Below are 20,543 nucleotides of genomic sequence, written 5' to 3' on the forward strand. Positions count from 1 at the left end.
CGGATTAAATTAGGTGGACAGAATGGATGTGTGACAAGGACGAATTGATTATATTTTGTTGAAGATCCAAATCCGGATCTGGATATGAGAATTTTTTTATTTTCTGAGTGATTCTTCGGCATTGAGAGATGGGACCAAAAACGATATATCGCATGATATTTCTAAATCTTGTGTACGAGACGTCATATCTGATAAGTCCAAATCACGCACCAAATCATATGATTCACATTCCATGTTCATACGAGCAATATTGGTGAATTGCTTTTGTCTCAAGGTGGATCGATTCAAATTTTTCACAAGCTTCATCTTCGAGAATGATCGTTTGACCGTTCACCTGAACAATTGTTATCATTGGTGTGAAATAGCTTAAGCACTCAAGCGAGCACTCCGTTGAAACGGTTGATAAGGAACGACAGGCTTGGCAAGCGATAGCAAGCTTGTTACCTGTGTCATCAAAGATGGACGGAGGTTGTTTTCACCCGTTTGTTTTGTTTGTCTGTCTGTTTATGAGCAGAATATTTCAAAAAGTTTTGGACGGATTCTGACGAAACTTGGTGGACACGTTGAGTGTGTGACAAGGAAGAATTGATTCGATTTTGGTGAAGATCTGAATCCAGATCCGAGGATTTTTAAAAGTGATTCTTCACCACTGAGAGATGGGACCAAAAACGATATACGGCATGATATTTGAAAAAGTTGTGGACGGATTCGAATTAAAACTTGGTGGATGAGTTGGGTAGATGACAACAACAAGCCGATTCGATTTTGGTTCATATCCAGCTCATGAGTGGATACAAAACGTTACCTGTTCAACCTGGCGGAGGGATGAGCTCTACGGAGTGCCCTTCTATAGTTTTGAATGTGATTAGTTAAATGGAAGAAAATATAGATAAAGTTAATTTGATAAAATAGGTAGAAAGTTCCACTGTAATGAGATGTGCGGTGACAGCACAGGTGGTGAAGGGCCAACGATCCATGATTTGGTTTGGTATTTTAAAATCTATAATTGAGACCATAATTGGTAAGAGAATGAAGCATCAAGAAGACTCCCATGTATGACCCGCATTAACTGCAGTATTTCAATCGTTCTCTGTGTTTGTTTATCTTTCCTTCCTCCCTCTTCCTTTAATCCCCGTCCTAAACAATCCCCTCTCTCTCGTTGTGTCGCTCCTCCTCCTCCTCCTCCTCCTCATCCCTCCCCTCTTACCCTCACCGTATGCATCTCGTTCCTCCCATAAATCCTTGCCTCGTGCCGACTGAGCGGGCTGAGAACAAGACGTGATCCGGACAGCAGGGGTATCACGTTTGGGTAAGTGTGAGTGTTCAGGGAATTGAGGGAAAAAGAAGAAGGGGGGAGATGTAGGTTGGAGTCAGAGGGAGGAGGAGGTAGGAGAAGGAGGAGTAGGAGAGGATGACAAAGAAGAGGTTGAGGATGAGAAGGAGGTGGAGAAGAGGATGAAAGAAGGGAGGAGGTGGAGGAGAACCTGATGGGTCTTCAACGAGATTGGAGAGTGATCGTGAGGGTAGGGGTGATTGAGATGGGGGTCCTAGGTCCTTGGTCCTACAAAGTTTTTTTTGTTGGAACTAAATTGTGCAGTTTTAGACAAGAGGATTCAGACAGATGACGTACAAGAGGGTTTGTGCAAATAACTAGAGGACAGTTCGGTGTTCCAGTTTATTCTTACTTTGTTGGCTGTTATTTTGTTAACTCATTGCAGATCAGAAAGACCTTTATTGCCCGAGATTTTGAGTGCTTTGTTTTGAGTGTCCCCTTTTTAATGCTTAAACTTGTATTTATTTACTTAATTCTGAGTGATGATAATTAAGAATCACACTCTGAATTGCACGTATAACGAGTAACAACGGCAGTTTTATATTTTCCAGTTTGACTAAAACTTGGACACTTTGACATGTTCTGCTCTGTAAGGCAACGTGAGCTGAGAACGTGTGAAAACCACTTTGTTCACTAATCGGGAAAATGTTCCACTGGACATGAATCTCATAGATTCAGCTTTGTCTTCACTGGGTTTCAGTTCACAATCAGTATTCTAACCACGAAGAACAATTAATGAGTTTTCCCCTCTGCTCTATCTCTCTATATCGTTTGTCTCTCAAGCAATCGTTGGGAAAGAGCGATTTGTTAAAATGTTAAACGTGACGTTTGGGCAAAGACTTCGCACGCCTGTCTTCTGGCTCCCTGATAATGTGTTGGAGAAGAGGTGTGTGTGTGTGTGTGTGTGTGTGTGTGTGTGTGTGTGTGTGTGTGTGTGTGTGTGTGTGTGTGTGTGTGTGTGTGTGTGTGTGTGTGTGTGTGTGTAACTTGCTGAAAGAAGACCTGTCAGGTCTCCAAGTAGCCACGTCTGTGTGTTTGGCTGTGTATGTCTGTGTCTGGAGACAGAGAGACACACACAAATAGACAGAGAGACAGAGAACATGTTTTGCTCGTCATTTATGACATCAAAGCCAGAAACAGCAGATAACTACAGAGTTCAGAGAACACGATATCTCATGCAGTGTTCAAGTATAGACTGTCAGACCCCGCTATTCACTGATTCACTATTCGTGGACCCTGTGTCTTTGCGGGTCATAAAGTGTGACCTGCTTCGACATTCGTGCTTCGTGTATTGGCAGTTTTTTTCTTTAACACTTCAGGACTGGTCTCCTATATCCACCTGGGAAATTGGAAATCAGCAAAAATTATTACAGCATTACATAAAAAGGTGCAAAAACAGATCCCCTTAACTACAACCCAATTAGCTTCCTGAACTTCCAATAATCAGCATGATCATGGATTCCATCATCACACTTGATATAAAATCATTCCTTTTCTCAAACAGCCTCATCTCAGATCATCAATTCAGATTCAGATCCGGTCACTCGACCTTGATCATGCAGTTTCTACTCTCTCAACAATGGATGGAGGCCCTCAACATCAGACATGTGATCAGGGCCATCTCTCTGAACATATCTCGAGCTTTTGACACAGTCTGGCATCCTGCCTTGTTCTCGAAACTGTCTGCCTATCGAATCCAAGGCCAACTCCACTCTTGCATTACTGACTTCATCCCCTCTCGTAGTCAACGTGTGGCTCTCAACGGAACCCTTTCATCTCCTCTCCCTGTCGAGGCTGGAGTATCACAAGGCAGTGTTCTCGGCCCCATATTATTCCGAATCTTCATCAGTGATCTAACTGACTCTGGAAAATCCTCTGTCTCTTTGTTGATGACATCCCTCATCCTTCTGACAGACAGACAGACAGACAGACAGCAGCCTCTTCCCTCTCCTCACACCTTGCCAAAATCCCAAACTTGTCAAACACAATGTTGCTTATGTATCCATATTGTCCACTCTTTGCTTTTTCCCTAACCCCTCGTCGTTACCTGCATCCTTTGTTTGTCCATCTCTGACTACTTTCTCCCTCCGCCTTGCTGTTGTTGTTTCCCCTTCCTCCTGCTGTTCCCTCAGTTATGTTGTGTCCTGATTTGTTTTGGGTAATCGCTCTTTCACGAGCCTAGACCACGTAAAAAAATAAACAATTAAAATTAAAGAAATTTTTTTTTTGACATTCACAGTCCCTGACATTCGTGCCATTTTGTAGGATTGTATCCCCTATGAATAGTGGGGTTCGACAGTATTTCAATTTTTTTTTAAAATAAAATAATGAGTTTAAAGATTGATTTAAAAAAATCCGGAAGTTTTGTGCTCCTAAAGCAGTCTTATACATCTCCTTTATACACTATTAATAAGGCGACGTTGAGTCGCAGTTTAGGAGATGAAGGCTTTATTGATCACCATAGAATGCAGGGTCAATCAGCATCATCCATAGCCATATCGGTGGCCTCTTCTTCACCCTGATACTCCATCTTCTCACATGCCGCACCCTCTCATGCTATATATCGATGTATAGTATGGTTCTTGGAAGTATTATGAAGGCGATTTGTGTTCTCCATTGTTCAAGCATATTATTTGATTTAAATAAATGCTTAAAGAGGTTTAAAGGTGGATATAAATAAATAAATTCCGGATTTTACCGCCGTTTTATCCAGTGTCTTGTACAGTGTTTCTCAACCTTTTTTGTCCCACGCCCCACTTTGATTTTCAAAAAAATCGTTCTCCCCACCATGATTGGAGACACTACAGTATATACTACACACGTATTCAAAAGGCTTTCTTAACATTATTACAAAATTTATTCAATTGCTACTCACTTCAATGGGAGCTCTGCCCTTGATGCTGGCTGCAGATTTGTTTGATTCGAGGAACCAATTTTGTCAGTTTCAGCCTTAAATCAAATCACCACGTTTCGTGATTTCCAGTCGATTTCTCTTAGCTTGCAGCAAATCGGTAACAACACTAAATCCGCATTCGACTAAATAAGATGATGGAAAATTTATCATTACTTCCTTTGCCAAATTAGTCGAGTTTGGGTATTTCTTTTCGCTCTCCTCAGACAGCCACATCATGGTTCCTTTGATCTTGAAAAGAGTTTTGAATCCTCATGCCCCACCAAAATATTGCCACGCCCCACCTTGAGAAACACTGGTCTAGTACATCATCCTATCTAACGTTATTCGTGCCTGTTGCTTGCATCCTTTATAACATCCATGACAACAATAACTTTCCTGTTTGGAATGTTTTTCAGTTTTGTTTGAGGACTCGGCAAGCACACAGAGTAAAAAATAAAAAAAATCTCACTCCTCTCTGTGCATGTGCAGTCGGGAGAAATTCAGAGTCAAAATATGGTTAAACGGCAAACTTGTCTTCCTATTCATGTTCCAATTGGTGTTCAAAATATAGCATTTGATTGAAAAAAAAGTTGTTCCTCGATCATAAATTGATGAGATTGACAGATAGACAGCCATGAACCAATTGCTTAACCCTGCTTTTCGCTTCACATGTGTGGGGTAATAATATCAATAAACGAACAAGAAGAAACTTAGAAAATAAATGCTTCCTCAATGGTGGACTCAACAGCAGTGAAGATCTCGAAAGCTGTTCCACTGCCGAGAACTGGCAGATTCAGCATTCTAGTTTTGGTTCCAGTTTTCTCATCACACACACACACACACACACACACACACACACACACACACACACACACACACACACACACACACACACACACACACACACACACACACACACACACACACACACACACACACACACACACACACACACACGAATCACACTCTTTTGGAGGTGTTCTTGTCGTTGCTCTCATCGATCATCAAAGAAAATGGTGTCGACTTACATTTCTCATCAACTAGCTTGGTCGCCACAACAGCAAGACATGTATTTTTTTATTACCTTCGCAAACTTTGTTGCAAAGGTTATGTTTTGATCGCTGTGCATTTATTTATTTATTTGTGAATATGTGTGTTGTTTGTTTGTTTGTTATTAGCATAACTCCAAAAGTGTTCAACTGGATCGCAGCAAATTTGGTGGGATGATTGGTTATTATCCGAGGACCATTTGATTAGATTTTGGGAGCGATCGGGTCAAAGGTCAAGGTCAAGGTCATGAAAAGGTCAAAATCGTCTTTTTTACCATAGCGCGGTCAATTTGTATCCAATTTGCATGCAACTAATGCCAAAATGTTCAGAATTCAATGCCCCATCTTGTGATATGTGACATGACGCAATGACATAATAACCCTTATTAGTGGTTTGGAGTCAAAGGTCGGGGGGGGTCACGACATTGCAAAATGTGCGGTTTTAGTCATAACACGGTCAATTCTTATCTGATTTGCATGAAACCAACACCAAAATGTTGACTGTTCTGTTCCCCACACTCTAATACCAATTACAAAATTAAGAGTACAAAGGTCAAGGTCGAGGTCATGAAAAGGTCAAAATCGTCATTTTGCCATAGTGCGGTCGATTTTTATCCAATTTGCATGCAACCAATGCCAAAATGTTGTGAATTCAATGCCCAATCTTGTGATATACGATATGACACAATGACGTAATTACATTTGTTAGCGGTTTGGGTCAAAGGTCAGCGGGGTCAACGACCTTTATTATCATAACGCGGTCAATTCTTATACAATTTGCATGTAAGTAGATTCAAAATGTTTAGAATTCAATTCCCTATCCTGTGATGTGTAATATTTGACAGTGACTTTATTGGTGAGTTTAAAGCATTGGGGGGGGGGGGGGGTCACTGAACTTATTTCTTATAATGTGACCAGTTGTCATCAGATTGACTTGACACCGATATCCAAAAAGGTCAGGGAGTTCATACAGAAATTGTACAATGTACGTGAATCAGTGTCAAACAGCAGGAAATTTAATGTTTTTAAGCCATCATAACACATATGAGATGGCAGATGTGGTATGGGATAAATACCCTCACAATCAACGGTTTCTGGGGGGGGGGGGCAAAATGTAGCGTTGGCAAAAGTATGTGCTCTACTGAGTTCCCGTTGTAGTTTTTTTTTACAATCTGAGTCATCTTTGTCGTTTTGCAAGGAAAGTCTTTTGAATCGACAAACATGTTTTTCACGAGATCTGAGAAGTGATCAGCATCATTTGTCGGCAACTTGTGTTCCGCCATTAATTGCAAAATAAAATTTCACATTCAGTTACTTGTGTTTCATCGATGTTCTTCTCTTGGCACTGGAAGTGCAAAGAGACTCGTCTCCAAAGACATGTTGTTTGTACTTCGATATGTTGCTCTTGTGAGTGCCAATTTCAAAGTGTCTGGAGGATCGAAGCGACCAGATGCCGCTACTTTGACTGACATGCAACATGGAATACATTAAGTGTATTCTGGTCCATCTGGACTGGCTTTGACCAAACCCTTGAAGTCTTTATCTGACTTCCATTCCTTTTTGTCCTGCCCATGACAGGTTTCTTGTGTCTTTGCTGGATTGAAATGTATGCATCAGGGCCGAACCTTGGACATCCTGAGGCCTGGGCAAAAGTTACTAGTTTGGGGCCATTTTATAATTATTATTTTTTAACCAATTTCCGATTTCGTCCCAAACTAAAACGAACGATAAAATACAGGGTGTGTCAATAAAAGGTTAACCGCTTCAAATGACCTTTGTACTTTTAGTCATTACCTTAATTATTTTGTTGTTTTTCAGGAGTGATCAATGATCTTTGGAGAAGTCATTCAAGCATAACTAAAGCATTCTGCGGAAAAATTGATGTTTTATACGGAGCAAAGAGTAAACATTGTCCATTGGTATTTTGAGATCAAATCAATTGCTTCCGTCCAGACGAGGTTCTGTACTGAATGTGGAGTGCATCGCAGAAACAAGCCAAGCAAGCCAGCCATTTGGAAACTTGTGAAAAAGTTCAAAAGTGAAGGGATGATTCCCAACATTAACAACGGAAGGTCCGGTCACCCAAGAAGTGTAAGGTGTGAAGGAAACATGGAACGACTTTGTGAGTCAGTCATGCAAAGTCCGAAGAAATCATATCGACAAAGATTGGCTGAACTGGGTCTCACTCCCAGCAGTATCAGAAGAATAATGAAACAAGATTTAAACCCCTTCCCTGACCACATCACAACAGCCCATACATTGACCGATGGGGATAAAGCAGCATGAGTCACTTTGTTTAAGGTGCTGCTGCAGAAGATGGAGAAAAACCCAAACTGGATTCGCGATGTGTGATTTAGTGATGAGGTACACTTTCACGTCAATGTTGCTGTCAATTCACACAACAACATTTTCTGGGGAAGTCAATGCCCAGATAAGGTTGAAGAGAAGTCGCTTAAGGGTTGGAAGGTCACTGCTTTTGTGGCTGTCAGCTACAGAGGTGTGTTTGGGCCATATTGGTGTGAATCCAAAAACGGAAGAACGGTTACCATCAATCAAGAACGATACCGGTCTATTGTCGATACACATTTTACAAAGACTTGAAACAATTGACTTGAATGCCTTTCTGTGTCAAAAATTCGGTCAACGCTCTCAGTTAGCGGATGGAAAATGAATGGTCTTCACACAGCCCCGACCTCAATCCGCTGGATTTTTTCCTCTGGGGAGCTTGTAAGGATAACCTCTACAAGGAACACCCCAGATCTGAAGGCAGCAGTTGAGGCTTATGTGCAGACAGTAACCATTAAAACTTGCAGAAACATCATTGAAAACTTTGCAATTCGTGTGAATGCATGTTGTGTGCGTGGGGGGTGCTCACATCAAACCCCTTAACTATAAACACATTAACACATCATGAGTTTAATTTCTCCATGATTTGTTTTTCATTTTTCGACTTAATTATTTGTTTTATTACTCAATGCTTTTGGTTCATAAAGTTTTGAAGTGGTTAACCTTTCATTGACTCACCCTGTAAGTATATTTAGGTAAGATGTAGTTGATAGTTGTCGAAAAAGTTAATTTTAATTTACATTTGCAAATAGTGGAAATCAGGTCGTGGTAAGAAAAAAACTCGTGTGAATATTATTGGCCAATCTGTGAAGTCCTTTCAGAGAACCACTGGGTGTTGCAGATACTGAGAGGTCCCACAGCTCATCTAACGACACAATGAGCTCGAGGTACCCTTTCCATGCAAGACATTATCATTTATTTCAGGTGTCACACAGCACCTCAATATTTAATAAAGACTTTTATTCCACACCACCAAGACCATTGAGTGAATAGACGAGAGGAAACACAAGGTCACCATACTTTGATGAAAAAAAAAAATGGACATTTTCTGAACTACGCTGTAATCGCTGGAAATCTCGAAAAAAAAATCGTACTCCTTGACATGTAAGGGTATTAGAGTGTTTCTTCAATTTATTATTCTTATTCTTCCAGTGTAATGATTTATCATTGTTGTTGCAGTACTTTAATCCCTTGACTTTATGGTGCAACAACGCTGTGAGCTTCCTCCGTTTTATCTGGCTCACTTTACAAGATTGCCACTTCTTCGACTCAGTAAGTGTTTTTTTTTTATTTATTATTTATGTGTTTGTAATTCTTCGCCATGATGGTGAGGATTCCAGGAAAATGCATTCTGGTTATGAGTATGAGTTCACATAACACATCCACAGTCAAGATAGGTGGAAGACCCATGTGAGTTCAAGCCCAACCAAGGTTCCACTAATTGATATCGATCTAAATGATAAGCATGCTTATGATGCATTTACCCACTACTTCTTAAAAAAAACATTATGATGATGTTTGTAATCCGGTCTTCACTCTGATGTGTTATCAAAGGGTGAGCGGGTGACGTGTGCTTTATATTTCGAAATGGCTCTTTCAGCATTAAAGGTACAACCAACCAACGTCTTAAAATGGCAATACTTTCTTTTTTCCAATTAATATTGTTTTGAATAAATATATTTGATATTTTTCAATTAAAATAATGTGGTTTTTGTTTCAAAAATCAATATCAAACACCCTAGTTGTACATAAATCGCCCTAACACCATGTTGACGAGCTTTTCAGCCTGATAACCTGTTATATTCTTGGAAGCTTACTGCACAAGTCTCTCTTAAACATGCTGAACACCACACATTCTCAGATAGCTGTTGAACTGTTTTCTATTTTTGGGCACCACTGATGTCATCACTCCACAAACAATCTTGTTGGGGCTCAGATTATGGACAACTATTGTCATATTAATATTTTTATTTCTTTAGATCTTTTTGATTTTCATTACCTCCGCCACCGAAGGTGGACGGAGGTTAAGTTTTCACCCATGTCTGTTTGTTTGCGTGCAGGATATCTCAAAAAGTTGTGGACGGCTATGGTCGAAATTTTGTGGACAAGTTGGTTGTGTAACAAGGACGAACTGATTAGATTTTGGTGAAGATCCAGATCTGGATCTGGCTACAAGAATTTTTGAAGTGATTCTTCACCGTTAAGAGATAGGGCCAAAAACGATATATAGCACGATATCTCAAAAAGTTGTGCACGGATTCGGATGAAACTTGGTGGACACATTGGGTGTGTGACAAGGACGAACCAATTAAATTTTGGTGACAATCTGAATCCGGATCCAGAAAGGAGAATTTTTTAATTTTTAAAGTGATTCTTCACCATTGAGAGATGGGGGCCAAAAACGATATATAGCATGATATTTCAAAAAAGTTGTGGATGAGTTATGACACAACTTAGTGGATGAGTTGGGTTGGTGACAAGAACAAGCCAATTAGATTTTGGTTCAGGTCTGAATCCAGATCTGGCCTATCAGTGGATACAAAACGTAAACTGTTCAGCCTGGTGGAGGTATGCGCTCTACCGAGCGCCATTCTAGTTAGTATTGTTTTTACAGCATTGAGGCTCATGGATCCTGGGGACAGTGTGACAGATAAACACATAAAAAATTTCAGAAATAAAGTCATGGGGCATTCCTGTCTTCAAATCACCGTTCTCAATGTAATATATATTTTTTTAATTTGTTAATATGTTTAAACATCAAGGTTTGGCATTTCTGCGATTTTATCCGGAACTTGGACCGTCATTTTTTTTAAATACAAAATCGAGGCTCATGGAAGAAAGAGCCGACAGAGGGTAAAAATACATTGCACTGAAACTGGGACGGTGGAGCCACAGTTGGACACAATAAGAAAGGGAAAGAACGAACAGTTAAAAATGACAATAGGTGAGCAAATAGAAACGTGTAAGATATGTTGGGTTAGGTAGGGTTAATGTAGGAAGAAAAGATCATGATTGGGGATGTTGGATGACCATGAGAAGGTGTTGCAATGCTTGGTTAAAGCCTTGGAGAGATGAGCACAATGGAACCGTCTCCGGAAGACAATTACTCAAACAGGAGAGAAGATGAACAAAAGCGTGGAGCTGTTGATTTGGAGATTTTAACCAATAGAATAGGAGATGGATTCCCAAGGACTGCCACTTCCCCAATGGCAGAAAGTTTGTGGTCTCTCTGTTTTATAAAAGCTTACACCTGGCCTTGCTCCTCGAGCCCTCTCCTAACTCTGCTCCCTCTCAAGCCACCCCAGGTTCCATGCATAAGAAACCTTCACCTGCTCACCCTACCAAAGCCCAAGCTGCTTGCTCACCTGCATTCATTCATCCTCTTATTTTCCTGATTGAGGATATTTTCTCCCCATGTACGTTGGCTTGTGGGCGACACTTCAGTCTCCCGTTCACTACCTCATTTGCTCAACCCACGCATGTCCATGATCTCTTCTACCCAAGCTTATTCTTTCACATTATTTTCCTCTCCAAGGCTATATCATGACTTGTTTTTATGTTATTATTGCTTGTGGATTCCATCACCCTCCATCCCCTACGTCCCCATACCTTTTTGTAAACCTGCTGCCCTTCATCATTCAGCTCCTTCATGAGCATAGACATTTGTATGATGAGTGAAAAGGGGGAACAGGGCATAACTGGAAGAACACGTGTATCCTAGAGTTGCAGGGGAGTGCTTGAGGACAGAGAGACAGAGACAGAGACAGAGACAGATAGGGATAGATCGGAGGTGTGGTGATAAAAAATAACAGAGGCCACCGACCTGCTTGCATTGTGAGAGCAATAGGCCTTGTGCTCCAGACTCATCGTTGAAGATTCCAATAATCTAGAGAGCTTTAGAATGTTTTGCCAGAATTCAGTCTCGCCCTTGTATTGGTGAATTGAGGTGTGTGTAAATCGTTTAGCTTTTGAAACATGAAATTATAGTCCAGTACTGTACTAGCTTTGCATTTGCAGTGGTAATGCCCTTCTAGGATTAACCATAGCATAAAAGGGGAATAGAGAATATAAAAAAAGCAAGAAGTTTTGCTTCAGAGTGGAAATTGCTTTGAAATTTCTTTATTTGTTTTTTTTACTGCTCATTGATGTGCAGAGTGCAATGATTAGTCCCAAAAGGAACAAGACGACAAGCTGGATACAGAAGCAAACACTCACGAAGGAAAAACTGGACCTTCGGATGTAAGTGGGCTTGGGGGTCGGGGGCCCATAGGGTCGGAGGAAGGGTTAACAGGGGTAAAATAAGATCATGGTTTTGGATGGGGGATGATCTGAAATGGTGGTGAACAGCTTTCTTGAAGACTTGTAAGACTGAGACTGAAGAGAATGTGGAAGTTGGTTCCGCAGGTGGGAAAAACAGAGGAATAAATTCGTGGTGATGAGCAGTGATTCTTCATTTTGGGAGTTGCAACAGATGCTTCTGCAGGGTGCATGCAGTGGACCGCATCCGCCATGCGAGAAACTTGGGTGGGGAGTGGGGAGCAAAGCATGGAAAGTGCAAAGGGTGCAAGATCAGAAAGGAAGTAGTAGAAGACAGAGAGACCACCGACCAATCTGCGATGCAAAAGTGATAGGCCCATAGACTCAGCTTCATCATGGGACATTCCAATAATCTTAAAGGCCTTCGTTTCCGCAGCGTCAAGCTCAGCAAGGTGTGAGGCAGGGATACCAGCCGCAAGGGGAGAGCTGTATTCCATCAAGATGTGGTTGAAGACCTTGTAGGTGGACAGTTCAGGTGTGCCAAGGAAGGACTTTGTACAATACAGGATGTCCAGTCAGCGACTTTGAAATGTATTTTCCACAAGAAAGATAATGGCTGATAGTGAGACCCAGGAGATTGAGTGACTGAACTTTCTCAAGAGGATTGTTGAGAAAGAAGATGTTTTACCCCACGCACGCAAAGTGAGAAGTGGGGTTAAGCAATTGGTTCACATCTGTCTTTGTCTGTCCGTGTGTCTACAAACATCATTTTATGATAAAACGACAACAACATAATTTCAATGGAATGTTATATTTTGAACACGAATCGGAACATTAATTGGAAAACAAACCTGTAGTTTATCAGTACTTTTGTTCTGAATTTGTCATGACCACACATGTACAGATGAGTGGGATTTTTTTTTTTACTCTTTCTGCCTGTCTGGCAGTCAAACAAAATTTAAAATCATTCCAAACAGGAGACTTCATGTTTTTTAAGGATGTTATAAAGGACACAAACAAGAGGCATGAATAACTTATGTAACATGTGAAATACCGTGGTGTTTCAGACACTGCATCTCCAGCGGCAAACTTCCGGATATTTTTCTGCAACCTTTAAAGTCTTTATTTTATTTCAATTGAATCATATAGTGTGCTTGGTGTGGGTTCAATGGTTATGGTGGTGGGCTTGAGATTCTAGGATCCTGAGTTCAAATCCCACCTTCTGTTGAATTAATACCAGGTGGGGTTGACTCTGCCTGTCATCCTTCTGAGGTTGGCAAAATGAGTGCCAGCTTGCTGGTATCCTGTGTCGGAGTGGCGACCCATCCAGGATTGTGTCCAATAGCCAAGGAGACCACTTAAGCAGCACCGATGCTCTGCACAAAGTATGGTCCAAATGGATGGATGGATTGATGGAATTATATAGTTGGAACACTGTACAGGGTAAGGCATTCTATAAACTCTCTAGTTATAGAATTTAGTGATGATGGCTGATTTCCAAGTAGATGTAAAATGGACTTGTGCAAATGATAGGGTGAAAAAGCATAAAGAGGATGTGAAACAGCAGCAGTGCATGTTTTTAGGACACTTGAGCTGATGCCAACTGGTGTAATTGCAGAATCAATTGAGGGTTGCCAGAAATTTCTCCACCGTCTCACGTGCAAAAGACAGAGTCCACTAGTAGTTGGACATGACTGGGTAGGGTGGGGGGAGAGAGAGAGACAGACAGACAGACAGACAGACATTTTATGTATATTCGGGATAAGATTTGGCAGCAAATGCAGAAGTGAGGCATTTGGCATTCTTACAAGTGGAGTCGGCTGTGATGCCATTTGAAGTGAGGGAAAGGGTGGAGGGGGAGCATATTCCAGAGACAGACCACACCGTTTTCGAGGAGGGAGATAAGTTTGTAAAGTTCAATCTTGAGGTTGGACAAATGTTGTTTTCTGGCTCTCTTGTGAGTAGACACACTTGTTGCATGCTTTCTGGAATGAGCTGAGATTGCCTTCGGTCGGGTTTGCCTTCCAGGAAGAGAAGGCAAGTTCTTTCAGGGCATCTGCCTCATCACGTTTTTCAGTGTACCATGGGTGGGAAGAAGGGTAGGATAACTGAAGATGAGATGGGATGAATCTGTGCATAAGAGAGGCCACAGGTTTCTGTGGTGGAATTCTCAGGCTGAGTTTTCATCAGGGGCAGTAGATATATGAGACCCATCTTGAAGTGAGATGGCTGTTTGCACTCCCTGCCAATCTGCATGAGTGAACTCACAGAAATGCCTGCATTGAGGCAGCTCTCTGAGAATTGCCAGAGAGATGTTGACTCTCACATTGTATCATCAGATGAACCAATTGGGGCAAAGGAAGAACAGGAGACATTTACAGAGAAGTTTGCCATCACCAGTATAGAAGGGAGGATTTGTCTTTGGGAGAAATCCGAGTTGGAAAGTTCACAGATTGAGGCAGTTCCATGGAGCCACAGAAGTCCTTTGCTGAAATGCCATGGCTGGTGAGAGAGGCGCCAACACTCAACCAATTTGCATGGTGACAATTGAAATTTCCTCATACGAAGAAGAGATTATTATTGTTGTTGTTGTATAGCCCCAGAGAGTTCTCTCGAACAAGCCCGTTGTACGGAGACAGCCGATCGATCTCCGAGAAGTCAGTGCCGGATAGAGGATAGAGGAGAGAATAGAGAGGAGAGAAGATAGAGGAAGAGACCAGAGGCAAAGTGTCCGTCCATGGGGGATCGATCGGCCCTCTTACCATGACTGCATTGTTCTGATGAATCCGTGTAAGAGGGAAGAATGGGGAAGATTAAGTTGGGGTGGGGGGGGGCATACAACCACTGTGAAGAGGCATCCCTGATAGTTGAGGAAGAGATAGTTGGGATATGAGTGGTTAAAAGTTGGGCCATGTTGTCTGAGAGAGGGATGTAAATTGAATCATCACTGTTTGGAGGATGGTACAGCACACCGACAAACGACAGGTGGGAGCAGAGGAGAAGTTCCAGTCAGAGCTACTCCTGGGGGTTGGGAGGTGTAAGATAGAGGGCTGTGAGTAGTAAAGGGGCTGTGAGAAATTGAGTTATTGATGTAAAGTGCAATTCCGTTGCTGGGTTGGAGTTCAATTCCATCAAATCGGAGGAGTCAGGGATTTCCTGTGGCAGGAAGGATTCTGTAAAACAGATGATGTCCAGTTTATCAAAAGAGGCCTGGATTGAGAGATCTGTCAGATTCGAGAAGAGATCTCGGATGTTTTAGGTCCACACAGTTTGGAACAGTGAGGGATATATATCCATTCCATAAAATGGAGCATTCAATGTGTCTGCTTGGAAACTCAGCTCACTTCACATTAACCATGGATATCTAGCTAATTCTGATTGTCAGGTCATGTACATTTCAGCCAGTCACAGACAACACGCCATTCTCCGTATAAAATAAATTAGCAGAAATTGTATTTGCCACTTAATGGGTGCATTATTTTCCAACAGAGATCTACAATAAAAGTGAAAAAATAAATTTAATGATGAGGTTGGTTTTTGAAATTTGCTTTTTGTTTCACTTTAAACCAAAAATATAAATATGGATTTCAAATGGATGTGTACACCATACCTTTTTGTTCTCCCACTCATGTGCACTCTTTTTTTTCCGATGTTCATCATGTGCCATGCCCTTTGTAGTGCGTTGGCGCTGCCGAAGCAGTTACTAGGATACAATCCTGGTCTACTTGCCTGCCTCATTTCAACCTCAGACTCATTTTGATGTTGCTATTGTTTATTTTTAAATCTTGATTTGAAATTCAGCTCTGGGTTACACACACTCACCTGTTTGTACTTTTCAGGTACGTTACATTAAGCATCACCATAATGAAGCTTTTAATGCAAAAGTCACAAAAGTCACATGCATCCATTTTTTTTCACACATCTGTACCATTGCTCGTGGACCTTGACCCACCTGTTGATTTATTTATTTATTTATTTATTTATTTAGACGAGCCTGTTTGCCCAATTGTCACCTTGTCCACTCGTTTTCACAACAACATTCACAGCATATCATTTTATTGCTAATTTTAGAGGTGGTTGTGAGGGAGGGGGATCAATTTGCATCTAAAAAGGATCCTGAACATGTTTTTGTTGCTCCCAAGCAGAGCCATCCAAGCCACCACCCCCATTGCCAGGTATCTGATTAATTTGGTAATACAATGCTGTATTTAGTTTATGATTGAAAACGAAATTGCCTTCTCATTGCACAGAAAAAATATCACACGCATAAAAGCATTGTATACAAGATTCATTTGCATATAAAAAGCATCCTGGATTTGTTTTCCTTGCTGGCAGTTTGTCAGCAATGTCGCGTATGATCGTCAGCTGTCCGACTCGTGTGTCCTTTGCCGCATTCTGCCTCTCGGTGTTCACATGCAAATTATAAACAAATTCAAACTTCATTTTCATATTATATAAATCCTTTAAACATTTCCTTTGCTTTCTATTCCAACTCGAGTTAATGCCCTGATACTAGTTGGAAGTGCCGGTTGGCAGGTTGGCTCAGCAGGTGTATCCTCTGCTTAAAAAAATGCCTAGTCCAAGGTTTGCTAACTGGATAAAATCCGACTGAACTCTGTCAAGGCTAACAAGGATGGAGGGGTGTGATGAAGTTGGCTGTCTCATGTGCTTCCATTTTCATTTGAAGTTAAAGTCCCTTAACGTCTCTATAGCCCTTTGCACTGATCAAATACTGATTTATATGTTTAGGGTCGAGCATCGTGCTGATCACCCTCGCAATCCGCAAGCCATCACACACTTGTATTTAAGACATTGGCAAAAGCCATTTGACCCATCATGGCTAGGTGATATCCACATCACTGACACTCCCACCCACTGTTTCTTGTCCTAATTATACAACTAACCCCAATCAGAACCTTTGGTGAACTTGCCAGCAAACAATGACCTACCGCCGCCCTATTCTATACCATGGGATCTTTAATGTCCATAAAGTCCAACTGGTCCAACACGTGGAACATGTCTTTCAATCCAGACAAATCTCACACTCTCACTATGTCTCTTCGAAAGGACCGTTTACAAAACCCCCCCATCCACTTTCTCAACAATCCTCTGGAAGAAGTCTTTTCTTTCAAGCTTCTAGGTCTCACTATCTGCCATGACCTTTCCTGGGAAAGTCACATTTCCAACCTCGCCTCAAAAGCCAGTCGCCGACTGGGAATCCTCCGTCGTGCTAAGTCCTTCCTCGGCCCTCTTGAGCTCCTGACCACTTACAAAGCTTTTGTCCGTAGCCTGATGGAGTACTGCTCTCCCCTCTGGGCTGGTGCTCCTGCCTCCCACCTTTCTCGGCTTCACGCTGTCGAAACCAGGGCATTTAGGATCATCGGCATCTCCCGCAATGAAGCTGAGTCTTTGGGCCTCTCACTCAATCACCGCAGGTTGGTCGGTGGTCTTTCTGTCTTCTACCGACTCCTCTCCAGCCTTGCCCCCCCTGCTCTCTCTGCGATTTGTCCCCACCACATTTCCACAGGGCGCTCAAGGTCCGCCAACAACCCCCTTCTGGTAAAACTACCAAAATCACGAATCACTGCTCATCTTCTCTCTTTCATTCCTCTTTTTTCCCGCCTTTGGAATAAACTTCCTCACTCTATTCTTTCCCATTCTTCCCTTCAGGCTTTCAAAACAGCTGTTCACCACCACCTCTTATCTTCCCCCATCCAAATCCTCGATCTTTTCTACCCCCGATAATCCACCCAAGCCCACTTCCTTCATTTCTCCTGCTTTCCTTCCTGAAAGTCCCTGAAATGTCCATCTTCTCTTCGCCATGTTCCCCGTCCCATCCCCATCCCTCTCCCTTCCACAGTTCACCTAATGTGTCTGTTCCCCACTGTTTTGTCCCTTCCACTCCCACCCCTCTTGTCTCATGCCTCCTTGATGTGAGTTGTGTGTTTGCTCTCATATGAGCCTCGACCAAGGTATACAAAAAAAAAAAAAAAAAAAGAAGCAAATGCAGACAGAACAGCCGGCTTTCATTCCCTTCGACAGAAAGCATGTTCCAATTAGATGTCGTGCCAGGACGGCGTTTTTTCGTTGAGTTCTTTGAGTGACCCTTGGGGATCGAACTCGGAGTAGAGAAGTCCATGGCAAAGCACACTGCTTATCGAACTGAGCGACCTTATCGACTTTACGTCGAGGGGAGCTTTTGTGCTCCACAACCAAGGTGCAGGTTCCAGGTGCAGGTTTTCAGGTTCTACGAGCACCGAGTCATAGGTCAGACAGTAAAGCTAGTTTACAGCACACTGAGATAATGAATGTATTGTTAAATCCATTATTTCTTTTTGATGCAAGAGAATGATAAATTCGCATTCAGACTCGGCTTGCAGGTCTCGACAGGCATTCCCGTGGCTTCTGCGTTAGTCGTGAAATATTTATGCTGTAGATTTGTGCACGATTTCATCTTGTACAGTATTGTACCTCTGTCTGTTTGTCTTTTATTTCCCTACATTTTTGGCTCTATCATCTTTCCCATCACAGTATGTGTATTTGTGGATTATGGGATAACACGAACTTGGGATATGGATATTGGGAATCTCTGAATGCCAGGATTCTTGATGAGAGATAGGACTTTTGCTTCACGGCAATCGTTACAAACATCCACTTGAGATAGAATTGTGCTACAATATGCCTGCAATTATAAAAGCTCAAACCAACAAGTGATATTGGAAAGATACGGAGACGTTGGGAAAGCAGCAATGAATAAAAGGCACATTATTTAGCTTCTCCCCCAGGGTATTGTGAGATAACAGAGCACTAAAAGCCAAGGTTAACCTGCTTAAATTGGCCTGAATCAATCGCGCAGCAAGGTGGATGAGACTTGCACAGGACAACAAACAGGTTAATATGGTTTACCTTTCTCCCAAGCTGAGCAAGGTAATACATGTGCTGTCCTTATTTGGAGTTTCTACACCGCCAGGGAAATGGATCGTTGAATTGCAAGGGAAAACAAGAAGTTAGTACAATAATACAAAAATTAGGTCATCAAGCCCAAACAAGGATACAAATTCTGAATTCCAAGTTAGAATCTTAAAATTCTGGAGTAATGAATCAACCAAGTGTGCACACACACACACACACACACACACACACACACACACACACACACACACACACACACACACACACACACACACACACACACACACACACACACACCTACTCATTTGGCCATTCTTGTCCCATTCGCTCAGTCCCGCTATCTTTATACATCTTGAACCCCTTCCATCCTCCGACTCCCTTTCTGCCTTATTGACCTTTCTTGCTCTCCTGGCTCCCAGTCAATCAATTAGCACCGATTAGTGGAATGGCGGCAGGGATAATGTTGTTGGGTTTGACAAATTTGAGCCAGGTTACACCTCCCGGCATTGTTTCAAGTTGTGGCTGAGAAACCAGCGGGCATCGTATGTTGCTTTTGAAAATCGTACTGCTTGCTTTGACTTTATGCATTTAGGCAATACTAAACATGATAGCCAATCAAGCCATGCACACACACACACACACACACACACACACACACACACACACACACACACACACACACACACACACACACACACACACACACACACACACACACACACACACACACACACACACTGACAGGTGTGTAGATTAATTTTGACGAAGTAAACACATTGGTGATAAATGAGTACATGGATATTGACAGGAATTGTGGGTAGCTTAGGTACGGAACAGTGATTAAATGTCATGATTGTGTTATTTATTCGAGGGTCTCATCAAAAGGTGAATGTGATGTCAGTCCCACCTTTCAACCACGTTCGCAACTCCCCTCCCCAAAATTACTTTATATACATATATCGACATGGCCAAAAGCATGTGTACACCCCTTTTAATTTAGGGGATTCGGCTATTTCAGCCACAACCATTGCTGATAAGGGTATAAAATCAAGCACACAACCATGCAATCTTCCCAGACAGACATTGGTTGTAGCTTTTCTGAAGAGCTCAGTGATTTTCAACATGGCACCATCATAGGACGGCACCTTTCCAAAAAGTTAGTTCATCGAATTTCCGCCCTGCTAGAACTGCCCCGGTCAACTGTAAGTGCTGTTATTGTGACGTGGAAACGTCTCGGAGCAACAACAGCTCAGTTGCGAAGTGGTAGGCCACATAAGCTCACAGAACGGGACCGCCGAGTGCTGAAGCACGTAGCATGGAAAAATCGTCTGTCGTCGGTTGCAACACTCACGACCGAGTTCCAAACTGCCTCTGGAAGCAACGTGAGCACAAACACTTTGTCGAGAGCTTCATGAAATGGGTTTCCATGGCCGAGCAGCCGAATACAAGCCTAAATTCACCATGCGCAATGCCAAGCGTCGGCTGGAGTGGTATAAAGCTCACCGCCATAGGACTCTGGAGCAGTGGAAATGCATTCTCTGGAGTGATGAATTACACTTCACCATGTGGCTGATGAATCTGGGTTTGGCAGATGTCAGGAGAACGCTACCTGCCTGAATGCATCGTGCCGGCTGTAACGTTTGGTGGAGGAGGAATAATGGTCTGGGGCTGTTTTTCATGGTTTGGGCTCGGCCCCTTAGTTTCAGTGAAGGGAAATCTTGACGCTGCAGCATACAATGACATTCTCGACGAT

At 42.2% G+C, this 20,543-nt stretch overlaps 1 protein-coding gene across 4 annotated transcripts in view; it reads left to right on the top strand.

The window, feature by feature from the left end:
- The first annotated feature begins 1,234 nt into the window (after positions 1-1,234).
- LOC147021507 (semaphorin-6D-like) overlaps positions 1,235-20,543 on the top strand; it is a 334,361-nt gene continuing 315,052 nt past the window's right edge. For all 4 annotated transcript variants that reach the window (XM_085891490.1, XM_085891493.1, XM_085891494.1 and 1 more), the window contains exons 1-2: positions 1,235-1,309; positions 8,801-8,893. The gene's annotated coding sequence lies outside the window, so the exon portion shown is untranslated. The remainder of the gene's footprint in view (positions 1,310-8,800; positions 8,894-20,543) is intronic.

Source organism: Eptatretus burgeri, chromosome 8 (assembly GCF_056783735.1).
Source record: "Eptatretus burgeri isolate ZD-2024b chromosome 8, Ebu_testis_v1, whole genome shotgun sequence".
NCBI lineage: Eukaryota > Metazoa > Chordata > Myxini > Myxiniformes > Myxinidae > Eptatretus > Eptatretus burgeri.